Source organism: Rutidosis leptorrhynchoides, chromosome 4, assembly GCF_046630445.1.
Source record: "Rutidosis leptorrhynchoides isolate AG116_Rl617_1_P2 chromosome 4, CSIRO_AGI_Rlap_v1, whole genome shotgun sequence".
Lineage (NCBI taxonomy): Eukaryota > Viridiplantae > Streptophyta > Magnoliopsida > Asterales > Asteraceae > Rutidosis > Rutidosis leptorrhynchoides.
This window is the reverse complement of record NC_092336.1, coordinates 528,499,267-528,517,621: the sequence shown is the minus strand read 5'-3', so window position 1 is coordinate 528,517,621 and position 18,355 is coordinate 528,499,267.

Below are 18,355 nucleotides of genomic sequence, written 5' to 3'. Positions count from 1 at the left end.
TATATATAAATAAGTCAAATTATAAGTCTATATATTAAATTAACGAGGTATCATTTAGTTAATATAAAACCCATTAATAGCCCATAGTCTAATTTCTACAAGTGTCGTTCTTTTACTCAAACCCCAATTATGGTCCAAAACCCAATTACCCAATTTTAATATTTAGCCCAACATCATGATTACTTCGGCATTAAATAAGCATAATAATAACTTAGCTACGAGACATTAATTTAAAAATAATATTAACCATAACTTACAGTGATTAAAAATAGCGTAGCGTTACACGGACAGAATTTCGACTTACACCCTTACAACATTCGCTAACATACCCTTATTATTAGAATTTAAAATTAAAATTAAAAGTAAAATATAATATATATATATATATATATATATATATATATATATATATATATATATATATATATATATATATATATATATATTTACGTATGAATGAGAAGAGAAAAAGATGGTTTATGATCGCTCAAAACTGCGAAATTTATAGGGGTGTGGCCTGCCACCTACTGCCATTCGATCGCATGGCTTTTTGCCTTCCAGGCCATGCGATCGCATGGCCCCTTTTTCCAGCTCACAAGACTTTGTTTCTTTGCTTGCCGACAGTTTATAATAATATATATAATATATAAATAATTTTAAGAATTATTTAAATATTATATTATATTCGTGTGCATAGTTGACTTGTAATTTTTAGTCCGTTGCGTCGAGCGTTGAGAGTTGACTTTGGTCTCGGTTCCGGATTTTCAAACGTCCTTGCGTATAATTTAATATCTTGTACTTTGCGTTTCGCGTCTTGTACTCTTGTAATTTTGAGACGTTTCTTATCAATAATTGGAACCACTTTGATTGTATTTTGTACTTTTGAGCTTTTTTGTCGTTTGCGTCTTTAATTTGTCGAATCTGTCTTTTGTCTTCACCTTTTATTATTTAAACGAATATCACTTGTAAATAGAACAGTTGCAACTAAAAGCTTGTCTTTCTTGAGGGATAATGCTATGAAATATATGTTTGTTTTTAGCATTATCAGTGACTAATTAGGACTTGTTTTTGTCCAAAGTGTGATTATGTGGGGCCTTATTTCATGTGTAAATTAGTGCCTTAGGCAGATAGTGCCTAATATAAGTAGGCGAACTTGGACGTTGTTTCAGTGATAGTTACCAAGGTTGTAGGTTGACTTGTTGTTGTGGTGTACTTGTATACGTTTATTATTATATTGTATATAGGTGTATATATACAGGTATATTTTGTGTGGTATCCAAGGGATGAATCTATTGGAGAGATTCGAATGTTTGGCGGTTTTGAGTGATCAAGTTCACGGTAAGGACTTTGGTCATTCGGGTACTAGGAGTTAATCGCGTGTTATTTTGTGTGAATGTCGCGTTAGTTCGGGTAAAGTACTTTGCGTGACCATGTGAAATTGGTAAGGTACGCATTTGTAATAGTGACCGATCACCATTATTACGAAAGTGTATTTTGACATCAAGCATGATATGACGAGTACCGAACGGAGAAAACGTGGCATGGTTGGGGTAGAATTGGGACGAGTAGGAATCTTTTATGGGTTCCTAGGATATAGTGGTCTCGGGTGATGTGCTTGTTGTCACATTCGATTTGTTGTGAGTCGAAAATTTGTTACGGTGGATTTGGTTAGTTAAGGCGAGTGAGCAAACTCACGAGTTCGGCGTGTACTTAGTCACCCTAGGTAGTGGGTGCACTATTGAGATTGTCATTTGGTTAAAGTTACCCATCGTAACTAGAATAACCGATTACTGTGTATGTATGTGCGACGAGGACTTGAATCCCGTAATGGGACGTAGCAAGTCTAATGATTGTAGAATTGAGTTACACTCCGTAGAGTGTGGTTAGAGAATCGCGTAAGGATTCTAGTTATGAGTCGTCTTAGAATTGGCGAACCGAGGAGTATTTGGGTCATTAAACTCATGGGAGTGGGACCCGTATTGTGATGACCCGGGAAATTCCGACCAAATTTAAACTTAATCTTTATATGATTTCGATACGATAAGTAAAGTATGTAATGTTGAGTCTAGAAAATTTTGAAACAATGTTCATATATTCAATTACCCTTTGACTGTGCTCAACGATTCACGAACAATTATTTGTAAATAAATATGTATACATATAAATACATGTAATAAATTGAAATTATAAATATAATTTAAAACGTTAGAATTAAAAATGTAAAATAAGATATCAGACAATTAAGTGTAATTTAAGACGAATCTATATTTAAATATATAGGATTCCCATGTATGATTATCATATATATATATATATATATATATATATATATATATATATATATATATATATATATAGTTTATAAATAATAAAGAAGCAATAAAAGTTATTATATAATATATTATTATTATTAAACATTACATAACTATAAATATATTATTAATAAGTTAAAATATAGTTGTTATAGTAATATTATTATTACTTTCATCATTATTGTTAATACTAATATTAATAATAGTAACTCACCTCTGTATTAGTTATATTATTATAGATAAGATATGGATATGAAATTTAACGCATGTAATTAGACATCTCTACTAATATTATTATTATTATTATTTTCATTAATATTATTAGAATAAGTACTTAATATTAAAAACAAGGTTATTATTATTATTATGTATAATACATAATTATGAAATTTGATACAATTGATTTGTTACATTACTAATATTATTAGTATTATTGTTATCACTAATTATATCATAATTACTAGTAAAATTATGAAAAGATTAAGTTGTTATTAAAGAATATTTATTATTACTATTACTTTTTATCAATAATAGTATTATTAATATCATTATAGTTATTATTATTAGAAAATAACACAATCTATTAGTAATATCATTAATATTAATATTTCCATTATTAATAATCCTTGTAATACAAAACAGTATTTTTAATTATTACTAATTCTTAATATTATTATTATTAATGTATAATTACTTAATTATTAAAAATTAATTGTATAATTTATATTAATTAGATAAAGGGAATCAGTTTGGCTTTACATAGCTTTCTAGCTGTTATAAATTTTGTTTATATCTCAAGTGGTTACAAATCTGTATCAAATGTACGAACCTGTTACTTTCAAAAATTACTTTATATTTTATTTATTTATTTGATTTTCTTAATTAAAAATGTGTCGATTAAATTGGTTATATATTAAACGATTAGTTCGATGAATTTAATTAATACATTCAGTTCTTCTATCACTACTCTCAATTAAAAATCAAATCATCCTTTGTTCAATTTAAGAATCAAACGTTTTTTTTTATATAAACCGATATCTCTGTTTCTCCTAAATTTTCAAAACATACGAATTCGAAAATGATTTTCAAATACAATATTGCAGTGTTCTTAGAAAGTTAATATGTAAACTACCTGCAATTATTCATCATCCAATTTTTCGTAATTAATCCTAAATTGGAGGTCAAAGTTATTTTTAAGAAAAGTCAAACAGACTATTTTTGATCAAATTCGATTTTGTTTTTAGGTTTTAAGTTAAATTATGGATACAGAAAGATTATATGGAAGAATTAAAACTTATTTTATGTAGAAAGTTTGTTCTAAAACCGCCTAGAAATCAAAATCACGAGTTGAGTTATATCTTCTTCACAGCGTCGGTTTTATATATATTTTTTTATTTTATATTTTTTTTCGTTTGTTAATCAGTAACAATCACAAGGAATATTTCTGTTTCGTTTAAAAATTTAAAACACGTTTTTTTGAGTTTGATCTTTGTTTACCGAAAGTGTTCAGTCGAATGGGAAGCAGAAAAAAAAGGGAAACAGTTTAGTTGAGTTAAATGTTTTCTGCTGTGTTTTAATAACAGAAAAGATGAAATGGTGGAATGGTTAAGGGGGCTTGTGTTTAGGATGGTGGTCGCGGGTTCGAGCCCTACAAGGGCTGTCTTTCTTTTTAAAATACTCTATGAGGTAGCTCTTATTGTTAATAATGTTATTAGTATTACTATTATTAATATTATTATTGTAATTGTTATTATTATTAATGATTGATGTTGATTAAGTTAATAAAAATAATAATAGGATTAATATTATTATCATTTCGTTATTACTAATTAATATCACTAAGCACTATTATTATTATTATTATTATTATTATTAATATTGGTACAAGTATTATTATTATTATTATTATTATTATTATTATTATTATTATTATTATTATTATTATTATTATTATTATTATTATTATTATTATTATTATTATTATTATTATTATTATTATTAATGTTATGATTAATTATTGTTACTGGTATTAAATATTATAGTTATTATTATTAGTACTAATTACTAATATGTATTAATTATCAATTCTCATTACTATTATTATAATCATAGTTATAACTAAGAATATTGTTATTACTATTATTATTATCATTATTATTATGTTAACAGAAATATTATGAGTAATAATATTATCATGTTATTATTAAGTAATGACGTTAAGTATTATGAGGATCATTATTAGTCTTATAATGAAAATAATAAAAGTTACTATCATTTTTTTTTATTAATATTAGTATTCGTAACATTTTAGAATTTTTATTTTTATAAAAGTATTACTATTAAAGATTACCATAATTAATAAAGTTGTTACGAATAATATTACTATGTACTAAGTATTAATATCAAAATGTATAATTTTCATTATCATTATTAGTAAATTAATTAATTTATTAGAAGCTACTAACATTAACATAAAAATTATCATAGAATTATTATAACTACTGATTTAACAAACAAGTGATATATATATATATATATATATATATATATATATATATATATATAATTAAAATACATAACTTAATCATATAAAATTCTTATGTATCTAAAATATACAAAATAAATATATTTAATAATAAAGTATATACATAGGTTATTAATACAAAAGTTATATCATTAGTAATAAAATATATGCTTGTTCGATTACGAATATATGTGTTAATAAATATACAAATGATTTAGGTTCGTGAATCCGATGCCAACTCTGCATTGTTCAGTGTTCAATATAGCCATATGTATTTTTACTACAAAATACATTAGGTGAGTTTCATTTGAATCCCTTTTACTCTTTACATTTTTGGGACTGAGAATACATGCAAATGTTTTATTAACTGTTTTACAATAATTATATGCGTGAGTTTCATTTGAATCCCTTTTACTCTTTACATTTTTGGGAATGAGAATACATGCAAATGTTTTATTAACTGTTTTACAATAATTATATGCGTGAGTTTCATTACTCCCTTTTTAAATGCTTTTGCAATATATATTTTTGGGACTGAGAATACATGCGCTTTTATAAATGTTTGACGAAATAGACACAAGTAATTGAAACTACATTCTATGGTTGAATGATCGAAATTGAATATGCCCCTTTTAGTCTGGTAATCTAAGAATTAGGGAACAGACACCCTAATTGACGCGAATCCTAAAGATAGATCTATCGGGCCCAACAAGCCCCATCCAAAGTACCGGATGCTTTAGTACTTTGAAATTTATATCATGTCCGATGGAGGATCCCAGAATGATGGGGATATTCTTATATACATATTGTGAATGTCGGTTACCAGGTGTTCAATCCATATGAATGATATTTTTGTCTCTATGTATGGGACGTATGTTTATGAGAAATGGAAATATGAAATCTTGTGGTCTATTAAAATTATGAAATGATTATTTATGTTAAACTAATGAACTCACCAACCTTTTGGTTGACACTTGAAAGCATGTTTATTCTCAAGTATGAAAGAAATCTTTCGCTGTGTATTTGCTCATTTTTAGAGATATTACTTGGAGTCATTCATGACATATTTCAAAAGACGTTGCATTCGAGTCGTCGCGTTCATCAAGATTATTATTAAGTCAATTGTAGTTAGATATATTATGAAATGGTATGCATGCCGTCAACTTTCGATGAAATGAAAGATTGTCTTTTCCAAAAACGAATGCAATGTTTGTAAATGTATCATATAGAGGTCAAGTACCTCGCGATGTAGTCAACTATTGTGAATTGTTTATAATCGAGATGGACTTCGTCCGGATGGATTAGGACAGGTCTCTACAGTTGGTATCAGAGTGGTGGTCTTAGCGAACCGGGTCTTGCATTAGTGTGTCTAACTGATAGTCGTTAGGGTGCATTTGTGAGTCTGGACTTCGACCGTGTCTGCATGGCAAAAGTTTTGCTTATCATTTCGTGTCAAAAATTACCTGCTTATCATTCTTAGAGAATCACTTGCTTATCATTCTTACTCTAGACACGTTTTACTGCATTGACTGCATGAATAGTGTATAGACAAAATTCATATCTTAGCATATCTGCTACTTCATATCTTAGCGTATCTGTTATTGTAACTTTGCCTGACAACTTCCGTAGATTCCTCCGTAACTTATGGGATTTTAGTATTATATATGCATATGTAAATTATGTATTGCAGGGTACTAATCAACATCTTATAATCTATTTCTTATCGAAAATCCTTCATCTGATCGTACGAGATGAATCCTGCAACCAGTTCGAGTCCCTCAGATTCCGATAGCTATTCCGATAGTTATTCCGACAGCTATTCCGACATAGATGTTCACCTAAGCTACGAAAAACAGCGTCATCGACATGAATCAACCAATCAGCCATTATCAATTCATCTGATGGGTTCGTAGTCGACTTAATTAATGGAAACGCGCAGAAGGCAATCCCTTCCACCAACCGAATTCACCTCTTGACAATGAACCTGAAGCGTTTATCGGTGAACCTGTTCGAGACACCATTTTCAGTCTCATTTCCAGGGTAACTCGAAAATATTATATTCTATCCATAACTCTAAACCTTATTCATCCGCTCGTTCCGATCGACAATCATCCTGGAGTAATAAGCCAACGAACTTCGCGCTCGAATAATCAATTCAGAGAATATGGTGCAAAATGTACCAGCTTCAGCAACATCACTGGCACCAACAGTACCATCAATAACAGCACTAGTACCATCAACAATCCATGCTTCAATATCATCATCTGTACTTTGAGTATGATCTTTGTTCTATGTATCGTTCTACCTCATTTATCTTCGTTCGACATGGCAAATATGTAATCTCTAAAGTTTTATAGATTATTTATTCCAGTTCCAACCGAAAAGCAAATGAGTTTAATATCATATTAACTCATTAAATCCATGAATATCTGAAGAAAATATATATGTATATATGTTTTCATAAAGATTGTAATTAAAAATTCTCTTGTACAAGCTGTTAATGGTGAAAATATTTCAACGGGTAGGTAATACCCGAGGAATATTTAAATTTCACATTAATAAGTTACATTGTACGTTCTTCGAATCTGTTTCAACAGTCATATACTATCCTACTTACATCCACCGATATACGTATCCGTTCACCAAAGAATAACTATTTTCATTCAAATTCAAATTTCATATTAGGATTTTGACATATCAGAATCCAACAAGTGGCATAATGAAAAAAAAAAAAAATGGACACAATAAAAATTGATTAGAAACAGACTAATTAACAATATGAAATTTTGTTAAGAATCCACGCTAACAAAATCCTAGCTAACTGTTCCTAGCTAGCTGTTAATTCCGTATTACATTTATTTTATCGTAATTTAATTCTCGCAATTTTATTTATTGTTATTTAATTTTTGTTATTTACTTTACGCACTTTATTTATCGTTATTTAAATTTTCTATTATTTATTTTACGCACTTTAAATATCGGGACACGTATACAAGGTTTTGACATATCATATCGACGCATCTATATATATTATTTGAAATCACCATAGACACTTTATATGCAGTAATGATCGAGTTCTCTATACAGGGTTGAGGTTAATTCTACAATAATATATATAGTTTGAGTTGTGATCGAGTCTGAGACGTATACGGGTCACGACACGTATTAAATAATTCAAATATTATATATTAAACTATATATGAATTATTGGACTATCGACTGTGGACTAATAACATTGGACAATTAAAATGAATTAAAATATTGATTATAACATATGAAACTAAACAATTCTTCAAGTTGCCACTTGATTTCATCTTAAACCTCATTTGTATCTTCACGATTACATTTTGCGTTCAAACCTTTCATGATTCTTGAAAACACCTCAATCGATAGGATGAATCAACCGCACTTCATCTACGGAAGGAAAGATTTATGCATATAGTTATGCACCTGAGAAACTCTCGGCAACTGAGTAAAAGTTAAAAGTAGCCGCGTCAGATCTTTTGGCATTTATTAGCAAAAATAACTTTACAATCCCTTTTCAAGGTAGCCAATTTTGTCACAGCTCCAGCAAGTCAACTTCGACTTTTCATTCGAAGTAGTCTTACTATAAACCTGATATATACGATTACCCTTTTGATACCGGAGAATTCTTTTATATTCCATCATATTACCAACAGACATACCAACAACCTCGTTACTTCTTGGCTTAAATCTCTCTGACAAATCATTATAATTATTCATTGAAACCCTATCATATACTCATCCGCATCTTGTAACGAGAACTGCCATACCAATTACCGAGAATCAGCAATCAGTACTTTGAAAAACTCACAGCATATCTACATCAATAGTTATATGTATGACATTTATCGTTTAGAATTATGATCTCTCATTCTGAAATTCTGAAAAGCACTCAGTCACAAATCAATACTCTGAATGTTGAAAAAGCTGAATGAAGCAGTAGAAACCATAGACAACTATAAACGCCCTTAATCATCGGAAGTTTGATGATAAAGCATAGTATGTTGGAAAAGCTCAGAAAGGTTGGAACTGGAAAACGGATTGAGCTAACCACAAAGGAGACAGAGGATAAATACAAGGACCATACCATATATTCAAAGAATCCAGATAATTCTGGATCCGATGAAAACTTCAAAGAATATCTTGCTCCGAAGTCATGTTAAAATCTTGCGGAAAATCTTTCTCCATCAACCATCGAACTTAGAAATCCCAAAATATCATCATAAATATCTTCGATATTACTGAGAATATTTTCATAACTCTTCTTGTCCGAAATTAGTTACCTCTTCGTGCTTCCTGTGTATCATTATATTAGAAACATTCAATAGAAAATTTAGTACCGAAAAGCAGATTATGCGAAACTATGAAGAAAGCCGTGGATAAATCACAAAGAATAAGTTTGACTTCAAAGAATCTAAATGATTCTGTTTCTGATGAAATCTTTAGCGAATACCTTGCTTCCGAATCTAAACCCTTACGGATAAATCTTCTTTATCATCCATCGATATTAGAAATTCTAAGATATCATCGTATCTTTCATTATAAATATCCTCCATACTTCTGAAGATATTTTTTTTATAACCATTCTTATCTGAAATCATTAATCTCTTCGTGTTATCAGTGTTACATCATATAGAAACTGTTAGTTTCTATATTATGTAAACTTTCGAGCTTAAAATATGAATGTTATTGAAGTAATGTTGGGAACTGATGCATGAGTTAGTATAATATAATGACACTTGATCAACGTGATTATATTACAGTAAGTCATGCTGAGTTTCTAATGAAACGTGATGATGGTTCACAGTAGACCATACCGTCATCATGTGTCATGTTACATAACTCTTTCATTCTACTTTACTTCTAAACATATCAAGAAAATATATTCTTGATGAATCTACCTTCCGTGATGTTGATAAATTTGAAAATCAAATCGTACTATCACGTTCTTTCCTACTTAGAACATTATAATCATTCAAAACTCTATGTCTACGAATTCTGGACCATTATTCGCTTGATTTAGAGTCGGGAAGAGAAAACAAAAGAATGAATCTCCGAAATAGAAATGGGGGGTATAAATTACAGCAAATAGGAGAGAGCATTAACTGTGAATGACAATGATTATAGAAAACAGAAACAAGGACTTCGAAGTATAAGGAAAGATATAAAGCCTATAACAATACATAAATTACAAACCGTGTATATCAATGTTTATAGCAACATAAAGACACGGGAGGATTAAAAGCACTATAACCTCAAGGGCGAAGTAGAAGAAAATAGATTCCTCTGGTGGAAGTTAGAAAAGGAGAATAATTGTTGCGATAATAAGGATGAGGACAAGGATCAGAACTGGATTAAGCATTTTCAGAATCTTTTGGATGTATGAAATAAGAAGGAAAGTATAGGAAGGGTGAGAATAATGGAACGGAAGAGTTTAATTTATAATGGAAATATCAGACAGAGTAATCAAAACAGATCATCGCATTTAATTCGAGAGATCTTAATTCCCTTATTCGCCGAAGAATCAAATCTTTTAGATTTCGAAGATTTTCTCTAAATCCCTTGAGTTTCGGAATTCAATCAAGACAACGTCAAAAGTTAAGATGCACCTTATTTTCTAAAATCAACCGTGACTACGTCACCGATTAAGACGAACCTGCATTTACTCATTTCACTCTTTGGTGATAACTTCATTAGTACGCTTCGAGTAATCGAATTGTTTTATCTATATTACTCAATGATGATAAAACTCTATCTATCAACTCAATTTTTGTCATGAAAACATTTTAATTGTTAACCATGACCACTTTACTCAAATTTCGGGACGAAATTTCTTTAACGGGTAGGTACTGTGATGACCCGGGAAATTCCGACCAAATTTAAACTTAATCTTTATATGATTTCGATACGATAAGCAAAGTATGTAATGTTGAGTCTAGAAAATTTTGAAACAATGTTCATATATTCAATTACCCTTTGACTGTGCTCAATGATTCACGAACAATTATTTGTAAATAAATATGTATACATATAAATACATGTAATAAATTGAAATTATAAATATAATTTAAAACGTTAGAATTAAAAATGTAAAATAAGATATCAGACAATTAAGTGTAATTTAAGACGAATCTATATTTAAATATATAGGATTCCCATGTATGATTATCATATATATATATATATATATATATATATATATATATATATATATATATATATATATATATATATATATAGTTTATAAATAATAAAGAAGCAATAAAAGTTATTATATAATATATTATTATTATTAAACATTACATAACTATAAATATATTATTAATAAGTTAAAATATAGTTGTTATAGTAATATTATTATTACTTTCATCATTATTGTTAATACTAATATTAATAATAATAACTAACCTCTGTATTAGTTATATTATTATAGATAAGATATGGATATGAAATTTAACACATGTAATTAGACATCTCTACTAATATTATTATTATTATTATTTTCATTAATATTATTAGAATAAGTACTTAATATTAAAAACAAGGTTATTATTATTATTATGTATAATACATAATTATGAAATTTGATACAATTGATTTGTTACATTACTAATATTATTAGTATTATTGTTATCACTAATTATATCATAATTACTAGTAAAATTACGAAAAGATTAAGTTGTTATTAAAGAATATTTATTATTACTATTACTTTTTATCAATAATAGTATTATTAATATCATTATAGTTATTATTATTAGAAAATAACACAATCTATTAGTAATATCATTAATATTAATATTTCCATTATTAATAATCCTTGTAGTACAAAACAGTATTTTTAATTATTACTAATTCTTAATATTATTATTATTAATGTATAATTACTTAATTATTAAAAATTAATTGTATAATTTATATTAATTAGATAAAGGGAATCAGTTTGGCTTTACATAGCTTTCCAGCTGTTATAAATTTTGTTTATATCTCAAGTGGTTACAAATCTGTATCAAATGTACGAACCTGTTACTTTCAAAAATTACTTTATATTTTATTTATTTATTTGATTTTCTTAATTAAAAATGTGTCGATTAAATTGGTTATATATTAAACGATTAGTTCGATGAATTTAATTAATACATTCAGTTCTTCTATCACTACTCTCAATTAAAAATCAAATCATCCTTTGTTCAATTTAAGAATCAAACGTTTTTTTAATATATAAACCGATATCTCTGTTTCTCCTAAATTTTCAAAACATACGAATTCAAAAATGATTTTCAAATACAATATTGCAGTGTTCTTAGAAAGTTATTATGTAAACTACCTGCAATTATTCATCATCCAATTTTTCGTAATTAATCCTAAATTGGAGGTCAAAGTTATTTTTAAGAAAAGTCAAACAGACTGTTTTTGATCAAATTCGATTTTGTTTTTAGGTTTTAAGTTAAATTATGGATACAGAAAGATTATATGGAAGAATTAAAACTTATTTTATGTAGAAAGTTTGTTCTAAAACCGCCTAGAAATCAAAATCGCGAGTTGAGTTATATCTTCTTCACAGCGTCGGTTTTATATATTTTTTTATTTTATATTTTTTTTCGTTTGTTAATCAGTAACAATCACAAGGAATATTTCTGTTTCGTTTAAAAATTTAAAACACGTTTTTTTGAGTGTTATCTTTGGTTACCGAAAGTGTTTAGTCGAATGGGAAGCAGAAAAAAAGGGAAACAGTTTAGTTGAGTTAAATGTTTTCTGCTGTGTTTTAATAACAGAAAAGATGAAATGGTGGAATGGTTAAGGGGGCTTGTGTATAGGATGGTGGTCGCGGGTTCGAGCCCTACAAGGGCTGTCTTTCTTTTTAAAATACTCTATGAGGTAGCTCTTATTGTTAATAATGTTATTAGTATTACTATTATTAATATTATTATTGTAATTGTTATTATTATTAATGATTAATGTTGATTAAGTTAATAAAAATAATAATAGGATTAATATTATTATCATTTCGTTATTACTAATTAATATCACTAAGCACTACTATTATTATTATTATTATTAATATTGGTACAAGTATTATTATTATTATTATTATTATTATTATTATTATTATTATTATTATTATTATTATTATTATTATTATTATTATTATTAATGTTATCATTAATTATTGTTACTGGTATTAAATATTATAGTTATTATTATTATTAGTACTAATTACTAATATGTATTAATTATCAATTCTCATTACTATTATTATAATCATAGTTATAACTAAGAATATTGTTATTACTATTATTATTATCATTATTATTATGTTAACAGAAATATTATGAGTAATAATATTATCATGTTATTATTAAGTAATGAGATTAAGTATTATGAGGATCATTATTAGTCTTATAATGAAAATAATAAAAGTTACTATCATTTTTTTTATTAATATTAGTATTCGTAACATTTTAGAATTTTTATTTTTATAAAAGTATTACTATTAAAGATTACCATAATTAATAAAGTTGTTACGAATAATATTACTATGTACTAAGTATTAATATCAAAATGTATAATTTTCATTATCATTATTAGTAAATTAATTAATTTATTAAAAGCTACTAACATTAACATAAAAATTATCATAGAATTATTATAACTACTGATTTAACAAACAAGTGATATATATATATATATATATATATATATATATATATATATATATATATATATATATATATATATATATATAAAGATATAATTAAAATACATAACTTAATCATATAAAAATCTTATGTATCTTAAATATACAAAATAAATATATTTAATAATAAAGTATATACATAGGTTATTAATACAAAAGTTATATCATTAACAATAAAATATATGCTTGTTCGATTACGAATATATGTGTTAATAAATATACAAATGATTTAGGTTCGTGAATCTGAGGCCAACTCTGCATTGTTCAGTGTTCAATATAGCCATATGTATTTTTACTACAAAATACATTAGGTGAGTTTCATTTGAATCCCTTTTACTCTTTACATTTTTGGGACTGAGAATACATGCAAATGTTTTATTAACTGTTTTACAATAATTATATGCGTGAGTTTCATTTGAATCCCTTTTACTCTTTACATTTTTGGGACTGAGAATACATGCAAATATTTTATTAACTGTTTTACAATAATTATATGCGTGAGTTTCATTACTCCCTTTTTAAATGCTTTTGCAATATATATTTTTGGGACTGAGAATACATGCGCTTTTATAAATGTTTGACGAAATAGATACAAGTAATCGAAACTACATTCTATGGTTGAATGATCAAAATCGAATATGCCCCTTTTAGTCTGGTAATCTAAGAATTAGGGAACATACACCCTAATTGACGTGAATCCTAAAGATAGATCTATCGGGCCCAACAAGCCCCATCCAAAGTACCGGATGCTTTAGTACTTCGAAATTTATATCATGTCCGATGGAGGATCCCGGAATGATGGGGATATTCTTATATACATATTGTGAATGTCGGTTACCAGGTGTTCAATCCATATGAATGATATTTTTGTCTCTATGTATGGGACGTATGTTTATGAGAAATGGAAATATGAAATCTTGTGGTCTATTAAAATTATGAAATGATTATTTATGTTAAACTAATGAACTCACCAACCTTTTGGTTGACACTTGAAAGCATGTTTATTCTCAGGTATGAAAGAAATCTTCCGCTGTGCATTTGCTCATTTTTTGAGTATTACTTGGAGTCATTCATGACATATTTCAAAAGACGTTGCATTCGAGTCGTCGCGTTCATCAAGATTATTATTAAGTCAATTATAGTTAGATATATTATGAAATGGTATGCATGCTGTCAACTTTCGATGAAATGAAAGATTGTCTTTTCCAAAAACGAATGCAATATTTGTAAATGTATCATATAGAGGTCAAGTACCTTGCGATGTAGTCAACTGTTGTGAATTGTTTATAATCGATATGGACTTCGTCCGGATGGATTAGGACGAGTCTCTACACGTATGACGATGTTTACGTTAGCATGTTAGCGTGTTATGGATTATAGGGTAACATTCCTAACGGAATATCCCTTGTTATAATGGAGGTATCTATATTTGGAAGGGTGTAAGACTTGGTGTACCAAGCACCTCTTAGTGTTAGACGGAAGGTTTCGTTAGGCTATATCGTTTGGCCTTGAGGAAGTTGCGGGTAGTGTGTGATCGCTAGTAAATTTCATAAGACAATAAACCGTAAAGTTTGTCGGGTGGGTATGACTTTGGGTCATTATTATGGAGAGATGGGTGACATCGGGTGTATGGAACCTAAAGATCGAGTTTCTAAAACTCGGTTGATTGTGGAGGGAGTCTGCATGACACTGCGTCAGGTGCCTCTTTATACCTGCTAGTGTAATGTTCAACTCCGGTAGTGGTGTGATCACTTTGTGCTTAAGGTTCCCGTGAGATACCCTTGGAAGCAGCGAATATTACAATAGTGATCGACGGGTGATAGTAATTCGACAGTTGCGAAAGTCGAAGTCTAAGAGTATTATGGTAAACACTTCTTATGAAGTGAGGGATGAGCGAATCTTGTTGCTCTTAAGTGATAGACGGGTAAAGATGACCGGTGAGCCGGTGATTGACCTAATGGTAGGTTAGGCCGAAGATTTCGATGAATTGTTGATATTGCGATCGACGCAATTATCGTGTCGGATTGGTCACTCTTCATCATGAGAGTGAGCCATTGTTGATAAAGGTTCGTTGAGTAGAAGTTCAGGTGATCTCGACTGAGATGCACGACTGATTAAGCGGAGTGGCATATGCCTAGGCTTAGAGGCATATGTGGGACTTTGGTGGAGTTCGTTTTGCGAACGATTAAGGCAGTTGACTGTGAATTGTGGTATGAAGGTGTGATGTCATCGCGTGTACGACATTCCAAGAGAATATGGATGTCGGCTCTGAGAGCCTGAAGTGAATTTGGAGTAATGTGGAGTCTGTGACTAACGATGAGAATGGTCATGTGTTCCGTGGAACGACAATTTCGCAGGATGTTATCATCTTGGCGGTGAGAATATGGAGCTGAATCCTTAGTCAAGGAGTTTTTACTGCCGCCCGAGGAAGCTTCGGTAGTGTTTGAATAGTGAAATGTCGGGGTCTACCGTGCTAGGCCTCAGCAGGAATTCGGATTTCCTAACGAGGAAGAGTGACGGGTTGGTGATGTCGACTCGAGATCGTGCATTTACGATTGTGAGTTACTATTCCAGAATGATATGTGTAGAGATTGTGATGATAGAATCGAGCGTGGTGTAATATTTCTTACGTAAGGTGGTCGTATGGTACCAAAGGGCGGTATGAGACCAAGTATGCAGTTGCAAACCACGGAAGTGAAAAAAGGAAGCTGTCATTGCGGGTGTTCTCGTAGTGAAAAATCTGGGTTGTCATGAAACCCGGATAGGATTATTGGATGGGAATGAGTTTGATATCGTGGCGATTGCTATATTTTCCCTATCGGGAAAAGTGATCTTAGAAATTGTCAGTGGATCATTCCACTTTATGGACGATTGTGAGGCGGAGAGTGTCGGTTCTGACTGTCTCCCGTAGAGACATGCAGATGTCGTTTGTTTGTGAGAGTGTGTACCCTAGTGATGTGACTAGTAGGTTGCATTGAAATGTCGAGGCCATCCTTAACGGACGGTCTAGGTAGGAAGGTTCACCCGACGTTGGTAAATATTCTGTGAGTCGTGTGGCGAATTGCGGAAATTTCGTGATGATAATTCGCCATTGACGGGATTCTAGTATACGATTAGTCTCCATGCTAGTACTAGGAAGCCGTCTTGTGTGGTTGTGTGGTAGGGTTTAGAGGAGGAACCCTGCGTCGAGTGTTGAAGTTTTTCTCAGTACGTGGTGTATTATTGTTGTCCTGGATTAATCCAGTGATGGATGGTCGTGTGCGGATCAATTGATTGAGTGATATGGTTACGGATGTAGCTTGTGGCGAGTTATAGCCGAGAGAACTTGAAGGGATATGTAGTGTTTTTAACTTGCAATGTGTATTTAAAAACTGATTTATGTATATTAAATAAAGATATATACATATATATAATTTCAAGTTATTTAGTAAACGATAGTAACATTCGTTTATTGATTCGATTGATATTTAGATAAGTTAACTAAAACATTTAAGATGAACAAGTAAAACACTAATTTACTACAGTATTTTTGAATTGCTACAGTACCCGAAAAAAGCTACAGTGTTTTCGAAAATCACTATTTGTGTAACACCCATTTTTCAGTTACGCTTTATTTCAAACGTCACTTGAAATACGAGGCATGTAAGCGTATATTTGGATCCCAAATAAAGTTGGAGTTGATGTTCTAAAACCTTACCATTGGATAGTAAATCTCATTACATTTCCAACGATATTTGATTTGTTGAAAACGGAGTTACGGTTTGAAAGTTATGACCAAAACAAGTTTCAGTTTCAGACGCAGTTCATTGGGACGCCGTCCAACCTTTTTGGACGCCGTCCAAAAGGCCTGACGGGCCAGCAGCTGTATTTTACTCAAATTAAGAGGGATACTTTGATCTTTTCACTTGGGGTCGGTTTGGGATCATCAAAACTGATCTAGAACTCATTTGGAGCTCATTCTCACCCACACAAAACACTCCCAACATATTCTAGTGAGAGAGGGTGATTTTAGTGTGAGAAACCTCCGATCTAGGAGGAAAAAGCCCAGTTCTCGTCAAAGCTCGAGAGTTAAAGTTGTTCCTTTCATTCTCGACTACGTTTTGATTGTTATGGTAAATTCTAAATCCGAATTTCATTGTTAAGATTATTGTTTGAGTTATAGTTTGTGCTAGTTAGAGTTATAACCCACTTATTGTGAAATTTGGGGGTTTTTGGGTAAGATTCATGTAAGTAAACCCGAATTGGTGACTTAGGGTTTTGATTGATGAAATTGTGAGTTTGGATCTTACATGTGTTGGTTAAACTTAGAACACTTGTGTACTAGTGATTTTGGTGTGTGTTGACTTGATTTTTGGGTGTAAACCCTAATTTGGGTCAAATGGGTATTTTGGGACAAGTAAGCTTGATTCGGTGTCAAATTAAGTTTTAAGTCAAGTTTTGGTAAATCAAGTATGTAAGTAATTGATTTAGGTGTTAGTTAGTGTCTTGAAAATATAATCACTAGTCGTTAGTGATTTTGGGCATTTTTGGGACTTATGTCAAAATGGGTTGACTTTGATTGGGTCAAATTGATAATGACACTAATTTGGATTAAAAGGATGTTAAACGCTTTTTTTAAGTGTTAAATTATGTTTTGGATGTAATTACTCGCGAGAAGTAATATTGGGTTAAAATGATATTTTAACATAAGTCAAGCGTGGTCAAAAGCAATATGGGTCAATATTGCACGTGTTGGGGTTTTTGATGTAAATGGCGTTTGAAATGGTCACTACCTAAGTAGTAACCTATTGTCGGGAC